General features: G+C 40.6%; 1 protein-coding gene across 2 annotated transcripts in view; it reads left to right on the plus strand.

The window, feature by feature from the left end:
- The window catches only part of SORCS3 (sortilin related VPS10 domain containing receptor 3), a 265160-nt gene that overhangs the window by 146639 nt on the left and 96115 nt on the right, over positions 1–22406 (plus strand). The gene's annotated exons all lie outside the window — the stretch shown is intronic.

The following is a 22406-nucleotide window of genomic DNA, read 5'->3' on the forward strand; positions in this document are numbered from 1 at the left end:
TGTCTTGAAAGGTGCTGAGCAGAGCAGGTGCAGTGTGCTCATAAAGTGCTGTGGTAAGGAGATGTGCGCTTCAGTTCTGGAGCAGCAGTCCCCACTACAGCCCAAAGCTGAGACACACCCAGGATGATCAAGTTACAAATTCTACCGAGTTTAAAACTTGCCAAGCTTTTATCTTTCCTCTGTTTCTGTCATCCCTAGACTCTGGAAGGCAAAAAAATGCTGAATAACCACTAAGTTTTCCTCATTGTGGTAGGTTGACCCTGGCTAGATGCCAGGTGTCCATCAAGGCCACTTGGTCACTCCCCTCCTCCACTGGACAGGGGCAGAAAATATAATGAAAGGTCTGTGGGTCAAAATAAAGGCAGGGAGAGATCACTCAGCAATTACCATCATGGGAAAATCACACTCAGCTGGAGAAATTAATTGAATTTATTACCTATCAATACCCTAATTTACTTTACTTTATCCTACCCTACTCTATCAAATAAGAGTAGAGTAATGAGAAGTAAAACTAAATCTTAAAATAACTTTCTACCACCCCTCCCTTCTTCCTAGGCTCAACTTCACTCACAATTTTCTCTTTTTTCTGCATCCCAGCAGCAGAGTGGGACAGGACATGGGGGTTGTGGTCAGTTCATCACATGTTGTCTGCCTCTTCTTCCTCCTCAGAGAAGGACTTCTCACACCCTTTCCCTGCTCCAGCATGGGGCCCCTCTCACAGGAGACAGCTCTCCACAAACTTTTCCAATGTGAGTCCTTTCCACAGGTTGCAGTTCTTCATGAATTGTCCCAGTGTGGATCTTTTCATAGCATGAAGACTTCAGGAACAGACTCTTCCCATATTGGTCCCCTGTGGGCTCACCTTCACCTGTCCTGCCATGGGAAAAGGGGTCAGCCTGCCTCACCATGGCCTTCACTGTGAGCTGCAGGGCAATCTCTGCTCCAGCACCTGGAGCACCTCCTGCCCTCCTTCTTCCCTGACCTTGGTGTCTGCAGTGCTGTTTTTCTCACATATTCTCACTCCTCTCTGGCTGAAGCTGGCAATTTGTTTCTTCCCCTCACTTCATGAATAAGTTATCCCCGAGGTGCTACCACTGTCACTGATGGGTTTGACCTGGGCCAGCAGTGGGTCCCTCTCAGAGCCGGCTGGTCCTTGCTTTCTTGGACAGCTTCTTGCAGCTTTTCTTGGAAGCCACCCCTGTAGCCTCCTCCCTGCTATGAAAACTTTTCCACACAAACCAAATACTTGTGTTAACCTGTCAGATGTGGGGGTGTGTTTTGGGTGTGATTTTAAATTTCTGCAGTTATTCTTGAAGATTTCTCAACTAGTCAGTCTCACATCCCAGCTATAGGAACAATATAGCTAAAATACTGTGCCTCTCTATTTGAGAATTTATTTTGGAAGGCTAGTGCAAGCTGTTACCAAACTAATTCCTGAGAATATAATCAAATAATTCCCTATTACTCTGCTTCCCACTTGCTAAAAGAATGCTGTGGCAGGCACCAGGTGTTTTGCTGCTGTGCTACTGATGATTCTTGAGTGACATTTGCAAGAACAAAGCTATTGTAAACACACTCCTTTCATGGTATCAAGTCTTTACTGTATGAAGGAGTTAGTCAAATGTCAAATAGTTTTCTGCATGCAGAGGATCAGTGTAACAGGGATTTTGAAGTAGGCTGGAAAGACCAATCTATTTATTTGATGTTACAAAATGTCTTGATGCTACTTTTAAACTGGAGGTAATGATTTTGCATGATCCTGGTGTTTATACAGACAGGCTTGGAAGAAACAGGCATCTGATGAGGTGGTCATGTATGTGAGAAGCCAGATGAGACATCCTGAGTGTGCCTTTGCAAAGAGATCCATCTGCAGTGAGTGCAGAGCATCTGCTCTCGGGTTGAAGCACTGTACTTCTACTTACAGAGCTTTGTAATCTTTTTTTGATGTTAGTCATTGGAAGGAGAAATCAAAATACAAGGGGGGCACATGTGATTGTGCGGTGGTACTAATGCTCCCCTGATCCAGTACAGCAATAGCAGGCCAGGAGCTTTTTTGCTTCTGCTCCTTCCAACAAAAGCATCTGTGTGCACACCTCAGCTGCTATCTTCTGCCTAGGAGAAAGACAAGAAAAATGAACTGAGCTAGAAACACCCTGAAACTGCTTGCATTTTATCCCAGAAACTGAATAAAATTGTTTGAAGTGTAAGAGCAAAGATGAGTTGGTCTGTAGCTCGTTGGTCAAGTGGAAATGGATCAATGCCAAGTTCAGGCTTTCCCTTTATGTCTACCTTTGATTCAGTGTGGGTCCTGGAACAGAACCATGGAGGAGTGCTTTTCCCAGTTGAAATGTTTGCTTAACACAACTGAGGTCTAGATTGTGCTGAGCCATGTCTTGGGTTAGGAAAAGTTCTGAAAGAACTGTCACTCTGACTCAGGATCACCAGCTTCACTGCAGTCACGGCTGATACTGAGATAATGGGCAGTGCTCTTCGAGTGTGACAGCAGTGCCATGGGAAATCCCCAGCTGAAGTCTTCTGAGAGGCCAGTGTAATGCATGCCTGCATGTCTGGAAACAAGGGCACTGCCACAGTTGAGTGGGAACCAGAGGTCAGCCTTGTCCTTCTCTCAGGTTAGGCCAATTCAAGAATAAACTGTCTTTTAGGCTTTAAGTCCCATATACTTAAGAATATTCATCATGTCTTTTGCATCTTGGTAAGGTTGTTGTGGTTCTCTCTCTTTTTCTCTAGAAGTCAGATCTGGATCTCACCGCTTCCCACTCTACTGTGCCATGCCTTCTCTCCTAGATGTGGTTATGGAAATGGCAATGACCATTTCATCTCCCTGCTGCTCACCTGAAAAGAAATAGCAAGAGCTTTTAAAATAAGTGTCTAGAGAGGCTGCAGTGGTGCTCGCAGTTGTGAGGAGGCTTTCCAAAGGGATGCCATGCTGGCAGGGGCTAATAGTCCAACTGCAGCCTAGTTCTGCTCATGCTTCTCTGTCCTTTGTTTTTGTGCCCATTTTCCTGCAAAGCAGCATGAAGTTGCCTGGCGCAAAACAGCTGGAGCTGTATCAAATAGTGCTTGCTTTCTCAATTCATATGTCCATTTTTGGGGGATAAAACTGCTCTGAAGTACTTCTGATTTGATGTATGAGAAGGCAATAAACCAGAAAGTTTATCATTAGCCTGCAACCTGCGGGTAATATTCATCCACTGATACCGTGACAAGGAAGGTGACTTGCTGTATGCTCTGCAGTGCAGCCACTGCTACAGTAGGACACCATATTCTTCTACGTCTCTAAGTTTTAGAAGTGTGTTTGACCCTTAAATTCTATTTTAATGACTCCTTTCGGGGCAGATTTAAAATGCAAATGTTACTCTGAAAACAAATCAAGTACATACAATTTGACTCCCAGCAGCAGAAACTATTAAGGGAAGATCTAATTCATCCTCTTATGGATGTGTAAACAAATTGGAAAAATTAATTTAATATCTTAGATTAAAATACATATTTCAGATTAATATTTTTCTTATTAGTTTTCTTTCAATTAAAAATAATAATGTGGTGTTTTAAGGAAGCTGTGGTCAACTTGGAAATTAATGAGAATGATGAACCTGGAAACCCATGTTGCTTAGAGTGTTCCACACAGTAAAATGAAATCAAATAGGGACAGTTCATATCCCTACAATTAATAGTTTCAGTAAATGCCTAGATCAAAATATTTTTAAATTGTTTTGTTTATAAAAATTGAAAACAATATCAAAGTTTTGGAATGAAATACAAATAGTCAGTTTTTTTGATTTTTGGATCTTCCCATTAAATAGTTTTCCTCTAAGGTCTGCTGACCTACAGTTCCATGGCTGTGATTCAAGCCGTTTTTTTAATTATTGTGTTGTCCTAAACATCCCTCATTGTTTTTAGCTAATTTCTGCACAGTTTATGACAATGTTAAGGTATTTATCTAGTTGATTAAAGACATGACCAACCAACTAAAAAAACCCAACACATTTTGAATGTTCTCTTAACAGAATTATTTTTCCCTTCCAAGTCGATGTTTTAGAAAGTCTATTCCATATTCTGTGACCTTCTTTAAGAGGAGGAGCCCATCTCTTCTCCACAGAACTGTTCCTTGAAATATGGCTTCATACTGAGAAAGCCAAAGACTTTGTGGTATTACGACTTCTATCAAGTGAAATAATTGAATATAAAAACAGTTAAGTCACCAAGTCTTTTATTACCACTCCCACATAGGAATTGTCCTGCTTTTTCCTGGTTAGGGCAATTCCCAGAAGACGACTGAGTGAGATGGAGTTCAGCAGGCTTTCTGAAAGATATATATCACTGTGTGGCTGCTGGTTACTTTGTTGATTTAAGGCCAAATCACAGTTACCACCATTTGTTTTCTCTTTGTAGTATCCAAAGAGTTATTGAGGATACTTCCTCAGTACGCGTCAACACAGCATATCCGTTCCTGTTCTTAATTTTTACAGCCAATTAGGACCCTCCTCTGCTTTGCTAACTCTCCTGTATCATCACATAAATGCAGCAGGGCTGAGCCAAGAAATCCGTGCGTAGGCATGAACATGTAGCAAGTTCATAGACCCTGATGTCTTCTCACAGTGTATAAAGCACAGGCTGGAGGAATTTTTGCAGGGCTTTAAGCAAACCTGTGTGGGTTTATTATTCCCCCTTGAGCAGCCATGTGACATTTTATAACTATCAGGTCACGGGAGATTAAATGCATCTTGTGAGTCGAAAATCTTGGATCTCTTCCCAGTATCTTTGTGTGTATGTGTCTTCTTTATTGATAAAATAGTGCAATCTGATGTATACACATGTTGGTTCTGTTAATGGCCCCCTTAAGTGGCCTTTGGCAGAAGGTGGACACTATGTAAATGTTACAGCCAATTTGCTGCAGGTCAGATTGGGTCTCACAGGGAGTGTCCATGTCAACACTTGGATAAATCACCCAGTACAAAATGGAAAATGGGCCTGCAGCCTCCAGTTTTTGTGGGTATTTGCAGAAAATACATAGGAAGCAATTTTAAGCAATCTTTGGATCAAAATGTGGTGGGAAGGGGAATATATGAAATATATGTGAAATATATGAATATTTATGAATATATATGAAACATATGTACATATTAATAGATACATATTAATATATATGAAATATATGAAATATATATATATGAAAGAGGTGCAATATTGCCTGTTGGAAAGCATGGGGAGCTGCTCTGTGGAATGCTGTGAAAGCTTAAAATCTCCCAACAAAAGCTTGAGGTACAGATGTCATTGCTGCCATTCAAAGTGACTGGGGAGGAATATCTTGAGTTGATCTTACATTTATGATGCTAATATGCTGACTGTCTGATTATTTGTCTCATTTATCCAAGAAGCCAACTAATTCTCAATAGGCAAAACTTCCCACACTCTGATACCCCTGAGAGGAATGGATGAGTCTGGAGTTAGAAATGGAAGGGATTTTGCAGCTCCATGAAGTTTCTCTCAGAATGACATTGAAACTTTCAGAGCAACATGCAAAACTCTCTTGCATAAATATTTTTTTAAAAAAGATAATTAAGATAATAAAAAGAGAATATATCAGTTAATAGGGAGAGAGATATTTAAAATACTTCAAATCACCGTTGTTAAGAGAAAAAAAACCCCAGGCATGCAACATGGTAGAATTCCACTTCTTCCTTACAGACTAAACTATGATTTGGAGCCTGCTGGGAATAGGTAAGAGGCAGAATAATTCAGTAATACACCAGTTTAAATTCCCCAGCTACACCATTACAAATTTGAGAACATTGGATAAACAAGAAGTTTGGCAATCAGTGGCTTCTCCCTCCATAGAGCTTAATCTTCAGCAGAAAGTGAACAAAAGGAAGTGGGTGTCTTATTATCTCTTCGAATGAGGTGATAAATAAGAGGTGCAAGATAAAATTCTGCTGTATCACCAAGTTGCACCTGGCAGACAGTATCAGGTCTGACTGGGGAGTTTCCTTTGGTGTGGGAGATGTGGCAAGTTATCAAAATTGGATGCAGTGCATGTCACAGCCTTGACTATCTTGACTAGACACTGCTGAATTTATTAAAAAAAAAAAATCACAGATAAGACTGGGACTATGTGAGAAAGTTTGTTAGGTATTATTTTTAAATTTTTTTCTAATGTGCTAGACACAAACGGGAGCCATGGAGGTTGTGCCTCTGCTCCAGGTAAAATGCTCCCCTGGAATTTAGGCCCAGTCTCCCAGAATGACATAGAGCAGTAAGGCAGGTAAGGGTGGGGTTGTTTGGTTGGGGCTTTTTTTGACAATGTGTAGTTGGGCAGGGTACTGCCAGAGAAATCCAGGGAGAGTTTCTTCAGGAATACAGGCACCTTATTCAAAGCAGTCCTTCATCTTTGGGATTCTTTGTAATGAGCTGTTTTCATGGACACATGGAACAATCCATTTTGAAAGGGATCTCAAAAGATCATCTGGTCCAGCCTTTCATGGCAAAGGGAGCCTAGATGTGATTATCTAGCACCCAGTCCAGTCCTGTCTTGAATGCCTCCAGTAAGGGCTCCTTGGTCTCAGATTTTTGTGCCCTTTAAGGAAACTTCAAGGCACATGGGGGCTTCAGGGTTGTGTTTAGATGAGACTATTGAACTTTGAGTTGGAACTCCTGATGTTGGAAATGTGACTCCACGATAGCAGCTGCTACTGCAGATGTGCTGAAATTAAGCAGTGAGAGTTGCTGCAGGTCTGAAGTGAGATGAGACTCTGGCCCAGGCCTGTAGGTTTTCTTTCCTTAGGAACTGAGGTATGGGGCTGATGAGGAGAGGCAGGTTGGTGTCTGCCTCACATCTCATTTTGATATAAATCAGCAGGCACCCAGACCTGGTACCTGGTCCTCAGCAGCACTTCTGCTCCTGGAATTTAAATGTAATTGTAGTTTTCAGAAGTTGTTAGAAGTGTGAGTAACTACTCCTTTTATCAACAACAGCTCAAGACTGCACCTCTTAGGTAAAACACAGCTTTTCTTAGCAAGATGTGAACATTACTTTTAACGAGGAAAGTAAGCTCTTTCTGCTCCTGCATGGATCCTCATGGTAGAATCACCATTTCATTGCATGATGTGAGAGAACACACCAGGGCTAGTTTCTCATCATGGTTCATTGATATCTGAAGAGCACAATGCCTGTGATTCCAGTCCTATGGATACAATGCTCAGCTTTCAGATTTATCTTGTATCAGTCACTTGACATTTTAGCATCCCACAGAGTGAAACTGGAGGCACACCTACTGCATTCTTTTCTTCACCCCAAAGGGAAAGAGATTGAGGAAGCTGCCATAATAACAGTTCATCCTACAGGCCTACCATTCTGAGGAAGGAAATAATGTGAGTATGTTGCCCACCTATAAAGGAGCACATAGTGTTTCATGTTTAATACAAGCCATATTATAGTAACTGCCCATAGAAATCTCTACCATGCTGACTGGTCCATTGTATTGCACATTCATATTAAGAAGCAATCTCTGCCTGAGAGTGCTTGCAATTAAACATGAGGCTGACAGACAAAGTGGTGTCCCCTGAGTACCTCTAGTGTATTCAGGCAGAGGTCATTAAAGTGTTTCACTGCCTAACTACCACTGAGGCCTATAACAAAGTCAGAAACTGAGCGCAGATAGAGTCCTGTTCCCATGACTTAGCCACAAATAAGCCTTTCATCTCTTTGCCTTTTGAATACTCTTCTGAGAACATCAGGTTCTACAAACATATCATGTGTCTGTGTTGCTGGACAAGCCACCTGCCAGCAGCTCTCCCATGCAGGCAGGGCTCCATCAAACAGATAAACTGAAATGTTAGTAAAGTTAGAAAAACACAAACCAAACATAAAGAACCAAACCCCAGACCAAACCCTTGAGACTGGGAATACTTAAAAGCAATTTACAGAAGTCTCTTCTTCAATATGATAATGAACTGAAGAATTGAAATCACTTAACTTCATTTACAAATCATGAATATGTATCAGTGCCTTTAAATGAAAGGACGACTAAAACAGATATAGTGTTTGTTCAATTCATTAAAAGGAAGACAATTTATCAGGGGGTTTTTTCCACTCCTAAACTAAAGCTATATGCAAATGTCAGTAAATCAAGACCTTGCGCTAATTCTGCAGCATGATGAATATTTTTATAATCCTAATTAGAACCAGTCATTTAGTTCAGCAATTTCCCCCAATCTAGCCAATTTGAAATTAAAATAGATGCCTTGATTACAAAACTCATTAGCAAAGAAGCACCCTTTTTGCTAACCAGTTCATTTGGAATGCACAAGCTGAATGAAGTGAGGAGCACTTGTGTTGTCAATTGCCGTAAGTGAAGTGAGCCTTAATTGTTGGCATTGTGAAGTATTTGTATTGGTGCATGTTTCATTGCAGTATAATATATCATTCATTAAACGTAACAAAAGCATTTTTAAAATTTAATTAAGTGGTGTTGGTGAACCAGGTAATTTTGATAAAGTCAGATGTCACAATTGTTTGCATTTGAAGTATTGATGGGCATTACCGTCAGAAAGAAGACGTATGACTCTACATTTATCATTCTGATTATGGTAGGCCTGGCAGTTTTAATAGGAGATGGGAAATTAAATTATGCAGCCTTGGCTCTACTTCAGAAATGCCCAATGAATTTTGTCCTGGCAAAATACTGAACTTTGGGCTTGTGATGATTTGTGGTGGCAAAGAGAAAGTAACGGCTTGTGAAACTTGATTTAGCCAGAGCAGACTTTCCTATTGCTTGTTATTTATGTTATAGACACTTCATGAGCAGGTTTTACTTTGAAAAGGGAAATATAGAGATAAATTGAGTGAGACACATTTGATGCTTAAATGTGCTCTTCTGCTGGAGCAACCTAGTTTATTGTGTAACAGAGCAAGGATCCTTTGGCTTATTCCTGGGCCATGCTAAATCATGGGTGTATATTGATTTTATCTGGAGCCTAAGTGGGGTGAAGAGTGGCTATAAATATAGCAGATGGGAATAAAAATGAAGGAGTGAAGAATGCTGAAGAATAAGAACACCAGGGGCATGATTTATTTTGCCTGACTGTAGAGATCTAAAATGTTGCAATATACGTCTGCATTGGGTGTTGTGGCTTCACATCGTAGTTGATGTGATCTACTGAATGGTGTTGATTGATTTCTGGAAGCAAATAGAGGTGACTCTTTTAGGATGAGGTAAATTGTACCTTGGACTCATTTGTATTGACGAGGCCTCTGCCGAGTGTCAAGGAAGTAATTTCCTTTGCTGACATGTAACTATTTGCTATATTACCTGAGATTAGGGGACTTGAAACCAACCCTGCTGTCTGGATGTGTGCAAAACAGATTACATGGGGTACAATTCCAACATGATCAAAACAGCAAAAAGCATTAAGTTTCCTAGTTCCTGTTATCGTTCCTACATATTCTAATGACCCTCACCCTGGAGAAGAGAGCAAACATGATGCGCAAGCAAAGGAGTTTGCAACATTTTGTTTTTCTTTTCCTTGAGGCAACCAGCCAGATGGATGATGCGGAGGGGTAAAGGTACAGTCAGTCCTCTCCCCCTCATTCCCCCAAACATGTCTGCTTGTTACATCACCAGCACCCAGGAAGAGGGGCAGCCTGTGAGGGTGCTGGCAGAGGGCTGCATTTCTGTGTGCTGGACTGCGAGCTTGCACTCAGGAGTAGGAATGGCAGGCCTGGAAATAGCAGGCTGGCCCTTGCTCTCTGTTCTACCCCTAAGGCAGGGGCGTTTCAGCTTCCTGAAATCAAAGTCTTTTTATTCAGTTGAGAGATGGATATCTGAGAGATAAAGAAAGAGAAACTCCAGAAGGCAGCAGGCAGGAGCTGATATTTCCTGGCAGAACTTCCAGTGTGGTTGGGGTGGGGTACCCTGTGTGAGAATTTCTCATCAGCAGGTGCTGTAGTAGTAAATGGGCCACAAGGCAGAGGGTCCTTCTTTTATGTTGTAGCACAACAGTCTATTAAAAAGCTCATGCATTTAATTTCGAATCACTTTATGTCTATTATGTGAAACGGGTTTATGTAGTGCTAGAAGCTTGTATTTTTTTTCTTAGATTGCCCTTTGCAAGCAGGCTTCTCTCTGTTGTTCTTGCCTCTCCTTTTTGAATCACAACAAACCATCCCTGTCTCCAGTGCTTGTTTTCAGTGGGGAAATGGACCATGTTCTGATCTGATTGCATACCTGAGGTGCTTTACAAAATATGTGTGCAGTCACACATGTAGCAGCTGATATTCAGTGTGAGTCCATTGATTTTAGCAGGGAAATGCTGATTAACATCACTGGAGAATCTGACCTGAAAACATGTACAGTATTCTTTTCTCACATAAAACAAGATAGATGTAGTTTATGCCTCCCAGTGCACAGGGTTTTTTCCCCCTAAAATGTGCCTGGTGAGACATGCAGAGTCCCTGGGCAGAGAGCCTGTGTGCAAGCTCTTACTTGTGTTAAGGCAACTACTTAGTTCTGCTGTTCAACCTTGACGTATGAAAATTCACTTATATAGTTTTTTAAATTTTCTCTTTTTTTCTACCCTTTTTTTTTTCCTTCTGATGGAAACTTCATGTAATCAATTTTTCTGGGGAATAAAAGTGCCAGAGGAACAGCTGCAACTCCTCTGTCCCCTCAGTAGGCATGGATGATTCAAATGTCCCATATGCTTAATGGTAATCCAGTGAAAGTTTCAGCTTTTCAGGCCTATTGTGTCAGTGGTGAAAGAGAAGGCCAGTTCCTGGATTTTTGGTCTAGCATGTCAGGAACTTCAATAACAAGTGTTTAGAAATAATGGATTGGTTCTTTAAAAGTAATGAGTTTGGTAGAGAAAAAAATCAGAGAGGTGTGTGAATAATTTCAGTTGTCCTCTATGTCTCTTGATGCTTCTGGGACTGAGGAATTGTTGAAAACCGTATTTTTCAAATGCCTCCTCACAGTTAATAGCATTAGAAATTTTACCATAAAAAAAAAAAAGGAAAAAAACTCCCAAGATTTTCATAATGTCCTGATTTCAGCACTGTTCTTCTGCAGGTCATTTATGCTTCTAAGATATGTATCTTTATTCATGGTTGCAAATGCTGCACATCTTCAGTTGTGTTTTGGTGCATATTTCATCTGGCTGTCCATATTGGTTGTCTGGGGCAAGAATGGTGACCTGTTTGTGTAGGGTGTGCACACACCTGTGTGCAGATTTGAATTTTTGCAGTAGAAACCCCACAGTAGTTTTGTGACAGTTCCAAGAAGTTCTTCCAGAGTAATAAAATTCTTTAGTTTTGTGTTCAGTTGATTTTTATAGGACTATGGTGGCTGTAAAATGAAAGTTAGGGCATGATGCAGTAAAATTTTGGTTCATTGGAGTATTGTGGGTATGATAAAAGGAGGAGCTGAGGCACCAAAATGAAGGGTGATATTTTTGAGAGGAGGACAATTGATCAAAGAAACAACAAAGCTTAAAGCTTTATAGAAAATTCTTGTGATTCTGTAGTGCAAAAGAAGGAAAATGGGATCCTTCCCACAGCCTCTTATCTTGGGCAACTCATTTCTTCCAGAGGTTCAGTGATCATAAACTGTCTGAATATAGATTTTGTAGCCTTTTATACTTGCAGTGTTCAAGAGATAAAAGCACGTACAAATAACATGTTAGCAGAATACACTGGACTCAAGGGGACTTTCCTGCCATATAGTAGGAGAACAATAATGTCATCAAAAGTTTTGCTGCCAAAACAGGACTCTAGTTTTGTCCTCTAACATAACACTTGCTTCAGGCTGGTTGATTTTCTCAGATCTCAGTGCAAATCCATGAGAGTTATGCACACATACCCAGCGGCACAAATATCACGAGTCTGAAAGTTCTGCTGCAAAATTGAGTTTGATATTCCCTAGCTAGATGAGTAGTACTTTTTCTCTAGTGACAGCATAGAAAAAGCCGCTTTATTTTTCCTTTGCAGCCTTCCACTATGAGTTATGCTGTACCATAATGGTGCACCTAGATTAATATCGGAAATTAAAATTATATTAAATAAAATTATATTAAACCAAGTTTGGTGAGTTGTTGTTGACTATAGCTGATGCCTTGAATTGAGTTTGGGTAGTTCTGTGGCTTTGTAGAGGTTTTTTTCTCCACCCTACTTCATAGGATGGGTTGAAGGTACCTAGATTTTCAATTAAATGGGATAAATGTCTTAAATATAGACACCATAGAATATTTGCAAACCTAGAGAGCTGCTGAGGGAGGCTAGATAAGAGCTTTCTTTTTTTTGCGTGATCTGCAGTTGCAGAGTCATTTATTCCAAAGGTACACAGTTTGATTGCAGGAGCTGGGTGATGGATGAATCAAAGATGACAGTGTAAATGGTGTCTGCCCAGCAGCCTCGAAGGATCCCTGGAACATGTGAATTTCTCATTTGGTGATTTTTCTGGCAGTGATGCCTCAGTGCAGTGACAGCTTCTCCTCCAGCTGTCAAGCTAAATTGTTCCTGATGGTGGCTGGTATTTACAATGATGCTGTTCATTTGGGTTCCTCCAGTAAACTGTCTCCTATGCACGTTTGGATTGGGATGAACTGAATCTCTGTGAGGTGCAGGGAGGAATTTCTCATTTCCCATGAAACCTCTTACTCTTCCATTCCTGCATGTGATCCCTGGCTTTGCTGTGTATGTGTGGAGATGGATGCCTGCATAATCAGGCTCTGCTTTTCCCTTCAGTTGTTGTCTATTGTCAATGCATGGATTGCCAAGGAATCTGGTCAAAAAGAAATTTGGCTGGCTAGAGGTGAACTGAATTACTCCACTGGATTTTAAGTGTTATAGTAAGAGCAGTACTGGAGAATATCTTCAAGATAGCAGAGCTCCTTATGGAGACCAGAGTTAGCTGCTGAGTAGGAGAGTGAGGCTGAAAGGAATCTAACTTTCTTTATTATACGTTCAAGCTTGCAGAAGTCTTGATTCATTACAGAACAGGATATGAAAAGTGCATGGTAAGGGAGATGGCCTAAAAGAATTAATTGTACAATAGCAGGGGTATTTGAGCTGGAGATAATATTTGCTGAGGCTGCATCTTCAATGCTATCAGAAATTGAAGTGTTCTACTTTGTTTTTATAAAATTTTTGCTCATAGAATTTATTTCATAGCAAGAGTTGTCCTATGACCAGCTTCTGTGTTCTCTTTTGGGGGACATAAGATTCCCATGAACTAAGGTGGGCTTTTCTCTGGGCTGGTTTGGTCCAGTATTTGCCCTTTGTCCCAGGCAGCATAGAGAATAGGCTGTATGTGTGGACCAGAGAGGGATTTCTCCCAGTGTAGAATGTGTACATGTCCTAAGCAGTATCTGTTCATCTACTGTAGTTTCCCAGAAGACTTTCAGGATGGCACTGGGGGCATATCCGTGACCAAAAGAGATGGAGGTAGGTGTGTGGTGGCAGTCTATAAATGCTTGCTCTACCCATAAATCCGTGACAGAAGCCGTGGCCTCAGGCTGAGGGGGCGCAGTGCCCTCATGGGGGGAACGGAGCAGGAGAGTAAGGACAGTTTGAGAGACAGCTCTGACTTGGTGAAGAAATACAACTCTCTGAGAAGTGGGGGGCAGCTCCTGAGGACCTGTGAGGTTTGCTGCTCTTCAGCTGATGAGATGAGAACAGAATGGAATGGGCAACTGCACCCTGGGTGAGATGAGTTCCGGTGTGTGTCTGCTCAGTGCCTGAGGGTGGTGGGTCACAAAAACTGGGGAACTGTTTTGAGTAACCACCCCTGTCTGTGAAAATGCTGATGAATGGCAAACTGCATTGGGTGGCAGGTGTGTGTGTGTTAAATAACCTACAAATTAAACTGGGGCAGAATACATTGCTTTAACTTTGCCTAAATGACACATACTGCTTGAAACCAGACTAATATTTCTTTCAAGCTGTGTGAAGTTTTTTTACATGACTACATATCAGAAAAAATGCTGTTCTAAATGCAGTTTCAAAACCTATTCATTAATGCCCATGTACACACTTTCAGAAATGTTTTTGTCCACATGAAGAAATAAATCAGAAAAATCTTATTTAGAAGGTGGTTTGGTGGTGTGAAATCTATTTCTTCCACTAATCTGAAAAAATCCCTCTGCCATTAAATCCTGGTCAGTATAATATAGAGGTTAACCTACAAATAGTGCCACAGGGTTTGTAAAGGAAGGAGGAGAGGAACAGCCAAGCATGTGATTGTAGCTTTATGTCCCACTTTGGCTAATGCCTCAGCCTCTCCTGCTTTGTCCCTTGTAGTCTTATGCTCAATAAACATGAAAGATTGGTCTGTAATAGCAATGAATGTACCCAGATGCTTGCACTGTAATTAAAGGCATATATCACACAATAAAGCACATTTGAATGAAAAATCTTCCCATTAGACATGTGCTTCACATTTATTTCCCCTTATTGTTAAACTTCTGGAGTATAACCATTGATGGAGTGTAAGGAGGGACTTCTAAAGGGCTGCAATGTGAAGCCCCTAGGAGTAAAGAAAATTTTCCTGTTGGGCTGGGAGGGCACAGAGCTCCTCAGTGCAGGCTGACCTGCACAGCAGCATTGGCTTCATCCGCGTGGTTGGTGGATCCAATTAGCACAGACCTCAGACCCAACACTGCCTAATGATTTTTAAGCTGAAGAAACTGGACTAAGGGATCAGCCTGGCTTTGAGACAGAGAAAATCAGCAGCCTGTGAATGTTAAAGAGCTGATCTGAGGGAAAATGGAGTGAAGCAGTCTCTGTGGGCAACAGGAGCAACCTGAAACCTCTGCCTCTGGCTGAGCCTATTGGATGCCAATGGAAGAAATTCTGGTAAAGATAACTCCTGTGCACCTTGTAGCCTCTGGTAGCAGGAGGCAGCTCTGCCATCTCCATCCCCTTCTCATCTCTTCATGGCCCCAGTATTGTTCCCTTGTTTCTGTTCTCTACTTTAGTCCTCCCTTAAACTCTCTAGCTGATTTTGAAATGGTTTAAAAGTTCATGGAGAAAGGAATAAATAAGCAATCAGAAAAGTTAGCCTTCCCTTAAAATGGCATTTCTATTTATAGTACCTTTTGTGAGTTGCTAAAGCTAAATTCCTTAGAAATGATTGAAATGTGTTTTGATTGACCAAATTGAACATATTTTTTCCTCCAGATTTTCAGCTTAAGAAAAAAAAAAAAAAGGAAGTAATATTTTTCATCTTGCTTCTGCACCACTCTAGCACTTCTGGAGGTGGGGGAAAAGCACAAAAAATAGAGAGCCTGTTTTTCACCCAGGGCTAAACTATACCTTAAGCTCTTAGTGATATGTATTTGTGACACTGCTCCTGTTGCAGCTGTATCTGGATTTCTTGTTCCACTAGAAACTAGTTGCAGGGTAGAAAAGCAAAAGATGTTCTGCTCTTGGCTGAAATACCAAATTTTTGGCTGAGTGTTCTTGGTGCCAATAAGGCTTAAGAAAAATTGAATTGTGAAGGTTTCTAATGGACTTTTTTTTTCACCAGTTTAATCTACTTTTGTCTTTTTCTTGGAGATGTAGTGGCAAAGCAGAGAGAGCCAAGTCTTGCTTTCAGCATCAGGTTTAAAGTGGATCCATTGAGTGAAAGCATTTTTTAAACTATGAAATGTGACATCACTGTATTGTCTTAACCTGTCCGGCTTCATTAGAAACCAGGCTGGAACTGAGCTGTACAATTACATCCCAAAGTCAGACATTTCCAAAGTATTTGGTCTTTGTGCAGAAGATCCCTGACCAGTGTCTTACTGTGGTGGGATGGAGACTGAGTTTCTTTTGCCTGAAGACCTAGTCTTACTGAAAAGTTAGTGAAATATTTTTCTTAAAATGCAAAAAAAAACCCCAAAAAACAAAAAAAACAAACAAACAAAACCCAACCAACCAAACAACAACAAAAAAAACCAAAAAACAAAAAAACAAACAAACAAAAAAAAAACTTCCCAGCTTCAGAAACCTTTACTATTTTTTTTTCCTCTCTGTATGAGACAGATGATGGAAATGTATTTAGTATTTAATTTCTGTCTTGTCTGGTTTTCAAAATAGCCTGTTTCTAGTGTCCCATTTATTGTACAACACCTGCAGGGAACTGAGCAGCTCTGGTGAGTCTCAGACATGCATCAGCCTGGGCATATTCTCCTTCCATACCTAAGACAATCTGGCTGTGCAATGCTAGAGAAGAACCTTGGGCTGCAATGAGGTCTCTTGATTCAGCTTTTAATCACCTGGAAAGGAAATCAAAGTAAAGAGGTAAACTGGTCCATTTGTTTTCATTACAATTACTAGTTTTTACTACTCTGTGTAAACAAAGACAATAAATTTGGTGCTGGTAGACTTCTTTCTACAAAGTTCAGCCCCACAAGCTGCTGCACAAATCTTTTGGCTCAAGACGTAGGATTTATTTTTAGCTTGTTTAGTGTGGAGCTGTCAAGGGTGCCTTACTTGAACTGTTGTTTCCAGGCAGCTTGTGACAAGAGAAGAAAAGGATAAGCTCTTTTTTCCCATTATTTAGGGGTCCAGAAGCACTTCCAAGTTTCAGATCTCGGTACCACTGGAGCCTCGCCTTGCAAGGTGGCGAGGATAGGCCATTCCCTTGGAAGAGCTGGAAAGAGCAAGCACAGACAGTCCTTGAGCTGGTCATCAGCTTGAAGGTGATGTTATCCTCTGTGTCCCTAATGGCAGCTCTTGACACTCCAGGGATGTTTCACTGAGGCCCAGGCTGAGGGGAGTAGTGGAATAGAAGAAAGAGAGGAATACCCCAATTTTTCCTTTGAATGCAGCCATTTCTGCTGTAGGTAATGAAGCCACTTCCGTGATAGGGGTTGCTCCTCACCTGGTTTCAGCCACACAACTGAAGTATTTTAGACCTGAGTCCCGTACCTACAGTGCTGCAAGTAACATGTCCTGCCTCTCAGGAGAACCTGAGAAAGGGGTTTCCATAGACCCCGCAGTTTAAACATTACACTGATGGTGTGAAAGGGAGAGGTATCCATCTGTCCTTAGAAAAGCAGGGATGGAAGAAGTGATAAAGAAATAGGGCGTGTTTCTGGGGTACCAATAGCTGTCTTCATGGCTGTACTGAATCTATCCTGTGTTCAACTGGCCATTGTCAGACATGGCTTATCTGTGCTGTACTCTAGAGACTGAAAAGTATTGTGAATTTTTCCTCCAGTTCATTTTCCTTCTAGGAATGACCTTTCTGAAATATTAATGATGACACCTTTTTTCTTTTGCAATTTTATCTGTAACACAGAAGCATAGAGAAAAGATACACTGTGGAATTTTCTGAGAATTTGCAACTTTTTCTGAGTCTTTAATTTTTTTCTAGTGCTAATGGGTTTTTTCCTTCTGTAGAAAAAATTTAAGACCCTGCAACAGACTTTTTTTTCTGAGTTATACACTCCAATTTCCTACAGAAATGTTGACCTAATTTTATTTTTCTTCTGCCCTGATTTGAGTTTTTGGCAGGAACCCTCCACACATCTTGTAGATTTTTCCCACCAGCTCTGGCTGAGAAGGTGCTAGTTTGCTTTGTGCTTTTCTGGGATCAGAGCCATCTTTTCATGTAAGCAATCTCAGCTACTGCTTGGGACCGTGCTCTTCTGAGGCCAAGCAGGCCAGGCTAATCTGACCCTCCTCTTTCATAATGTGCCAGTTGCTGCCAAATTATTACCACTAGACCCACTCTCACCCTGATACATTTATTTTGAGTACATCTTTCCATCATCAGCTGTATGTATTGTCTGAAGGAAGTATATTTTTTTGTGTAATAAATGAATTGTTCCTCTAACTGCATGTAGTTCAGCTGATCTTCCTCACTGTATCTGACATCATTTGCACTCTTGGGTGACTGGCAGGCAGAGAACTATGGAGTGTCTCACCAGATGTTTTCTCAGGCCAATAGACCTGATTTCATAGCAAGAAACAATATTTGATTTTAGTTGCTTACAGGCTATTTTGTATGTTCCTGGTGCCCTCCTTCTCACATGTGTATACATAAAAGTCTATAAATATCAAAGCTCTGTTTATACTCAACTACAGAAAACTAGAAACAGGCTAGAAAAGTAGCCTGTTTTTCTATTGCTTTTCAGTCTATCAGTGACATCTATACATGCTTCTTGCAGTGATGGAGTGTACTCAGGATATTGTATGCTTCGTCTTTCTTGGGCTTGCCTTCAAACTTCATTCTTCTGTCTGCTTCCCCCATGAAGACCAAGCAGATCAGCCTGGGAAAAGATCATGAAATCCATCTCAACCAGATCATGTGTCTCTGGTGGGGTCATCTCTTTCTGCACTAGTCACTTTGAGCTTTTTTTGTGTCTGTCAGGAGGGGTGGAAGATTCTTAGGCTTGAAAAATGAGCAATTTTAGAAGTGTCTTGCCTGTCTAAAAATGCCTTGGTGACTAGCTTGGACATGGATAACTAACATCAGGGGGTTGAGTCTCTTCCTATGTTTCCTTCATTGCTCATTCTTCTCTGCTCTCTCTGTGACTGGAATTGAAGCAGATCAGTTTCTTATGCTGTTCCAGTTCTGAGAAGCTTTACTTTTCCAGGAAAACCTAAAACCTTTTTTTTTTTTTTTTTTTTGCTAGCTCTCCTTGGTAAAATAAACAAAACACCCAAACCAAGTTACCCTCAACCCTGAACAAGATCTTCCAAGCCAGCCAGCATGATGTGTCACCCTGAGAGTTTGTACTGGAGAATTGCAACAGCATTTTTCATATGCAACACTGTGTATCTATAGCTCCTTTCTTTACTGTTCTGTAGTTCTGAATGTGTTTCTGGCATGTTGCTTGTGTTTGTGGCTCAGAATCTGACACCAGGGATAAAACTCCTTCTTTAAGGGGCTTGCCAGTTTACTTGGAAATAATGCTGGTGTGAAATAAAATGTTGCCACTAAGCATTCTGCCTGTGGTACATAAAATCCTTATGACTCAGATTTGTGCTGAGCAAAACAAGCAGGAGTTAAGGTCTGGCCTGTAGTGAAACAAAGCTGGGTATCACTGGGGCTGCCAGTGTCTTTCCTCACACAGATTGTATTCTTGGTGAGCTGCAGGGCTGTGTTGGTGGATGTTTGGTGGATATGTTTGGTGCTACAGTCCTTGAGTGGGGAGTATCGTGATGCTGTTTGGATAAATATTTACCATTTATCTTTTTGATGGTACAGCCTTTCCTGTTGTAAGTGATAGGTCTGACTAGACTCCTGAGTAGAGGTAGAGTCAGGTCCTCTTCATGCCATTCTTTAGCTGCATCAGGAGACAAAACCAGCCCAGACAAAGATGAAGAACCATGATGGTCTTAATTTTTCAGTCATCGGAGTAAGTCAAATGACAGAAGGAGGTTGCAGAAGGACCATAGCTCACAATACCACCCCCACAGTACACTGGAGTCCACCCCTCCTGAAGCACTGCGTTGGAGTGCTCTGGGAGGTGGAAATGCCAGAAATTACTTGTCACTAAAGGGCCAGAGCAGAGCTTTAAAATGGGAAAATCTTGGCACCATACCTACATGTTTTTTTTACTTTGCTTAGTATTCAGCCTTAGGACAAATTAATTTATATTGAATTCTGCTGTACTTGCCACTAAATTTGTTGTCTTTTCTAAAGCTTGTCTTCTCCCATGAAGGGAGATAAACAAAAAATATATGTATATATTCAATTTTAATGCATACTAGAAATCACTTTATTGTATGTTTTATTTATTTATTCAACACCAACCTTTGCATTTGCATCTGTAAATAATACTATACAACTGAACTGGGCCAGAGAGGCCTTTTAGGGATTTGTTCTGTCATACAGATTTAAGACTCAGTCATCTGGTTAAAGTTTGAAGTGGATGCCCAGAATAAGGAGGTGAATAATAAATAAAAATTATTGATATGAATAATATCCTCTTTATCTCTTTATCTGAAATCACATAAAGGCTGCAAGTTCAGTTTAATCCTTCTGACATCAGTCAGTCTGATCTTTAAAAGAGAAAAGAAAGAAAAAAACCCAGACCAATAGCTGGTCTCTGGTTTTTAACTTGATACAGAGTGTGTTGCTTCCTGAAAGAGACACTGGGAGACATGAGTGGTTGAAAGAGATTGTGCTTCATGTCACTGAGCTTCCTGTAGCTACTGCTGTTATGCTGCTGCAGAAGAAAAGGAAATGCCAGGGGCGAAAGATAAAGAGAATTGAAGGAAATGGCTGTATGTTAATCCTTTCCTCTCATGGTGAGAATGGTTAATCCATTGCAGAATACAATCAGGACGCTAGACCCACTTGGACTTGCTTGTGAGCATGACTTAACTGGGACTAAGTTGCCTGAAGCCTGGCTGACTTGCACCTGTAGTCAGGACATACAAAGGATAACCAAGTTGTTTGATGCAACTTGGTCTGTGCTGAGGTCCTTGTATGTGTAAACTATGTGCAGTGACTCAAGGAATATTCCTGGCCGGAACTGTGCTAAAGTCTGGGCAGTGTTGTAGCACTGTAGAATTTTGACTTTGGAGTGTGGATTCTCAGTTATTGCTTCTAAAAACCTGTATGTTCTGAGAATTAATTATCTTAATATTGATGCTGACTTCATAAGCCTAATCTCGAATTTAGAATTCTCTTCTTCTGGCTCCTTTAATTAAAAAGACAAGCAATGCTTTGTTGCTTTGTTTTGTATCTACACAGAATTCCTTTTGGGGCAGACGACTCTATCATATTTTTTTAGGCAATCGCCTGAAAAGCAGAGGCAGTCTGGCTGTTGTGGACTTTAAGAGTAGTATGTTACCCTATCTAGAGACAGTACTAAAGAAATATGGCCAAATTAGTATATTCAGATAATATCTGATCTCCTGAGGAACATGGGGCAGAAAATCTTCCTTAGTATTTCTTACAACAAGCTCAGTGATGTTGGCTGGAGTTTACATAATTGGAGCCCTTTTTGAAATGAAGATTGAAGGATTCACTTCCATATCTTTCCTTTGTATGTATTTTACTGGCAGCTTGAGCTGTTACTGGCCAGCCTGGCATTCCTGTTGGCATAAATGCAAATGCCTGATTCTTTTTGTCTCTACACATATCAGTTGCATTAGATACTTGATGGAGTCTGAATTTCAGTTTCTGACTTTCTTTTGCTGACTATACAGTGATTTGGTTGTGTAGTTGAGTACAAACACAGCAAGAATTAATTAACTGCCTCAGGCTTTGGACACTGCTCAAACAGCCCTTTCCAATCATCTTTCTAAATTGATCTATGGTCCAGCTCTGATGTGGCTGCTGCATCTCTGTAGTCAAAGATGCTGCCTGTTCAAATATTCAGTGTGAGCACATGTGGTTTATCTTCCCAGTCAGTCTTAGCCATCCATCACAGCGGTGCCACAGGACACATCACTAGGTTGTGAACTCTTCCAATCTGAACATGGACCTGCTTACAATTTGCAAATTCAGTTACTCTAATCAAATGCAATGCAGAATCTCATGCTCAAATGATAGCATTTTCCCACTAGGGACTTAAATTTGGCTATTACAAACATTTAAGTGTTTTCAGTTCTCTTATCTACCTCCTTAGCTGGCAATCAACCCTTGTTTTGTTAAGCCAGAATATATATCAGAAGAAATTTATTTGAAATCCTGATCAAAATGCTGCCTGATATTTAGTTCTCTGTGATCTAGTGGTAAAGCATAGTAGTTATTTCTCAAAGCATATTATTTTCTCTGAAGAACCAAATTTGCTCATAGTTGGAGAAAATGAGCTTATATATATGTTTTGATTGTGAGAGGATGCATTGTGGATAAGAAAATAATTACATGGAGAATGGTGTTTGTGGTATTAGGCAGAATATATATGAAGCAAACATATGTCTGAAACTCAGTGTGGAGTTGCATGGAAATTTAGTTACATTACAGCCGTGTCATTTCTTAACCAGACAGACTCAAAAAAAATCATTATATTGAAAATTTCACTTCCAAGAAGAGTCACGTCACTGTCTTTAATTAGTGAGCATGTTGATTTCTAACTTACCTGAAAATTTAGACCATGTTCTCAGTATTAGAAAATATAAATTAGGAGCAATTTACATTTCAATACAGAAGAGATCTGATTTATTCCATAAAAACAAATCATGGCATGACCTTGAGCATAGAGTCACTACCTCATCAGAGTCATGTTGATTTGTCTCTCATTCTATTTGATACTAGAAACTCATATGTCGCCTGCTTCCTATTAAGCAAAAAAAGCCAGGGAATGTCCCTCTTTGTTATATGGCAGTCAAAGTGAATGTGTTGACAGCTGAAATTTGGAAGCACGAAGTTGTTTGACAAGGTTTGGGAAGAGACAACCTGCTTTTGATTCTCAGGAGCCCAGTCTGGTTTAAGAGTAAAGGGAAG

Source organism: Anomalospiza imberbis, chromosome 8, assembly GCF_031753505.1.
Source record: "Anomalospiza imberbis isolate Cuckoo-Finch-1a 21T00152 chromosome 8, ASM3175350v1, whole genome shotgun sequence".
NCBI classification, from domain to species: domain Eukaryota; kingdom Metazoa; phylum Chordata; class Aves; order Passeriformes; family Viduidae; genus Anomalospiza; species Anomalospiza imberbis.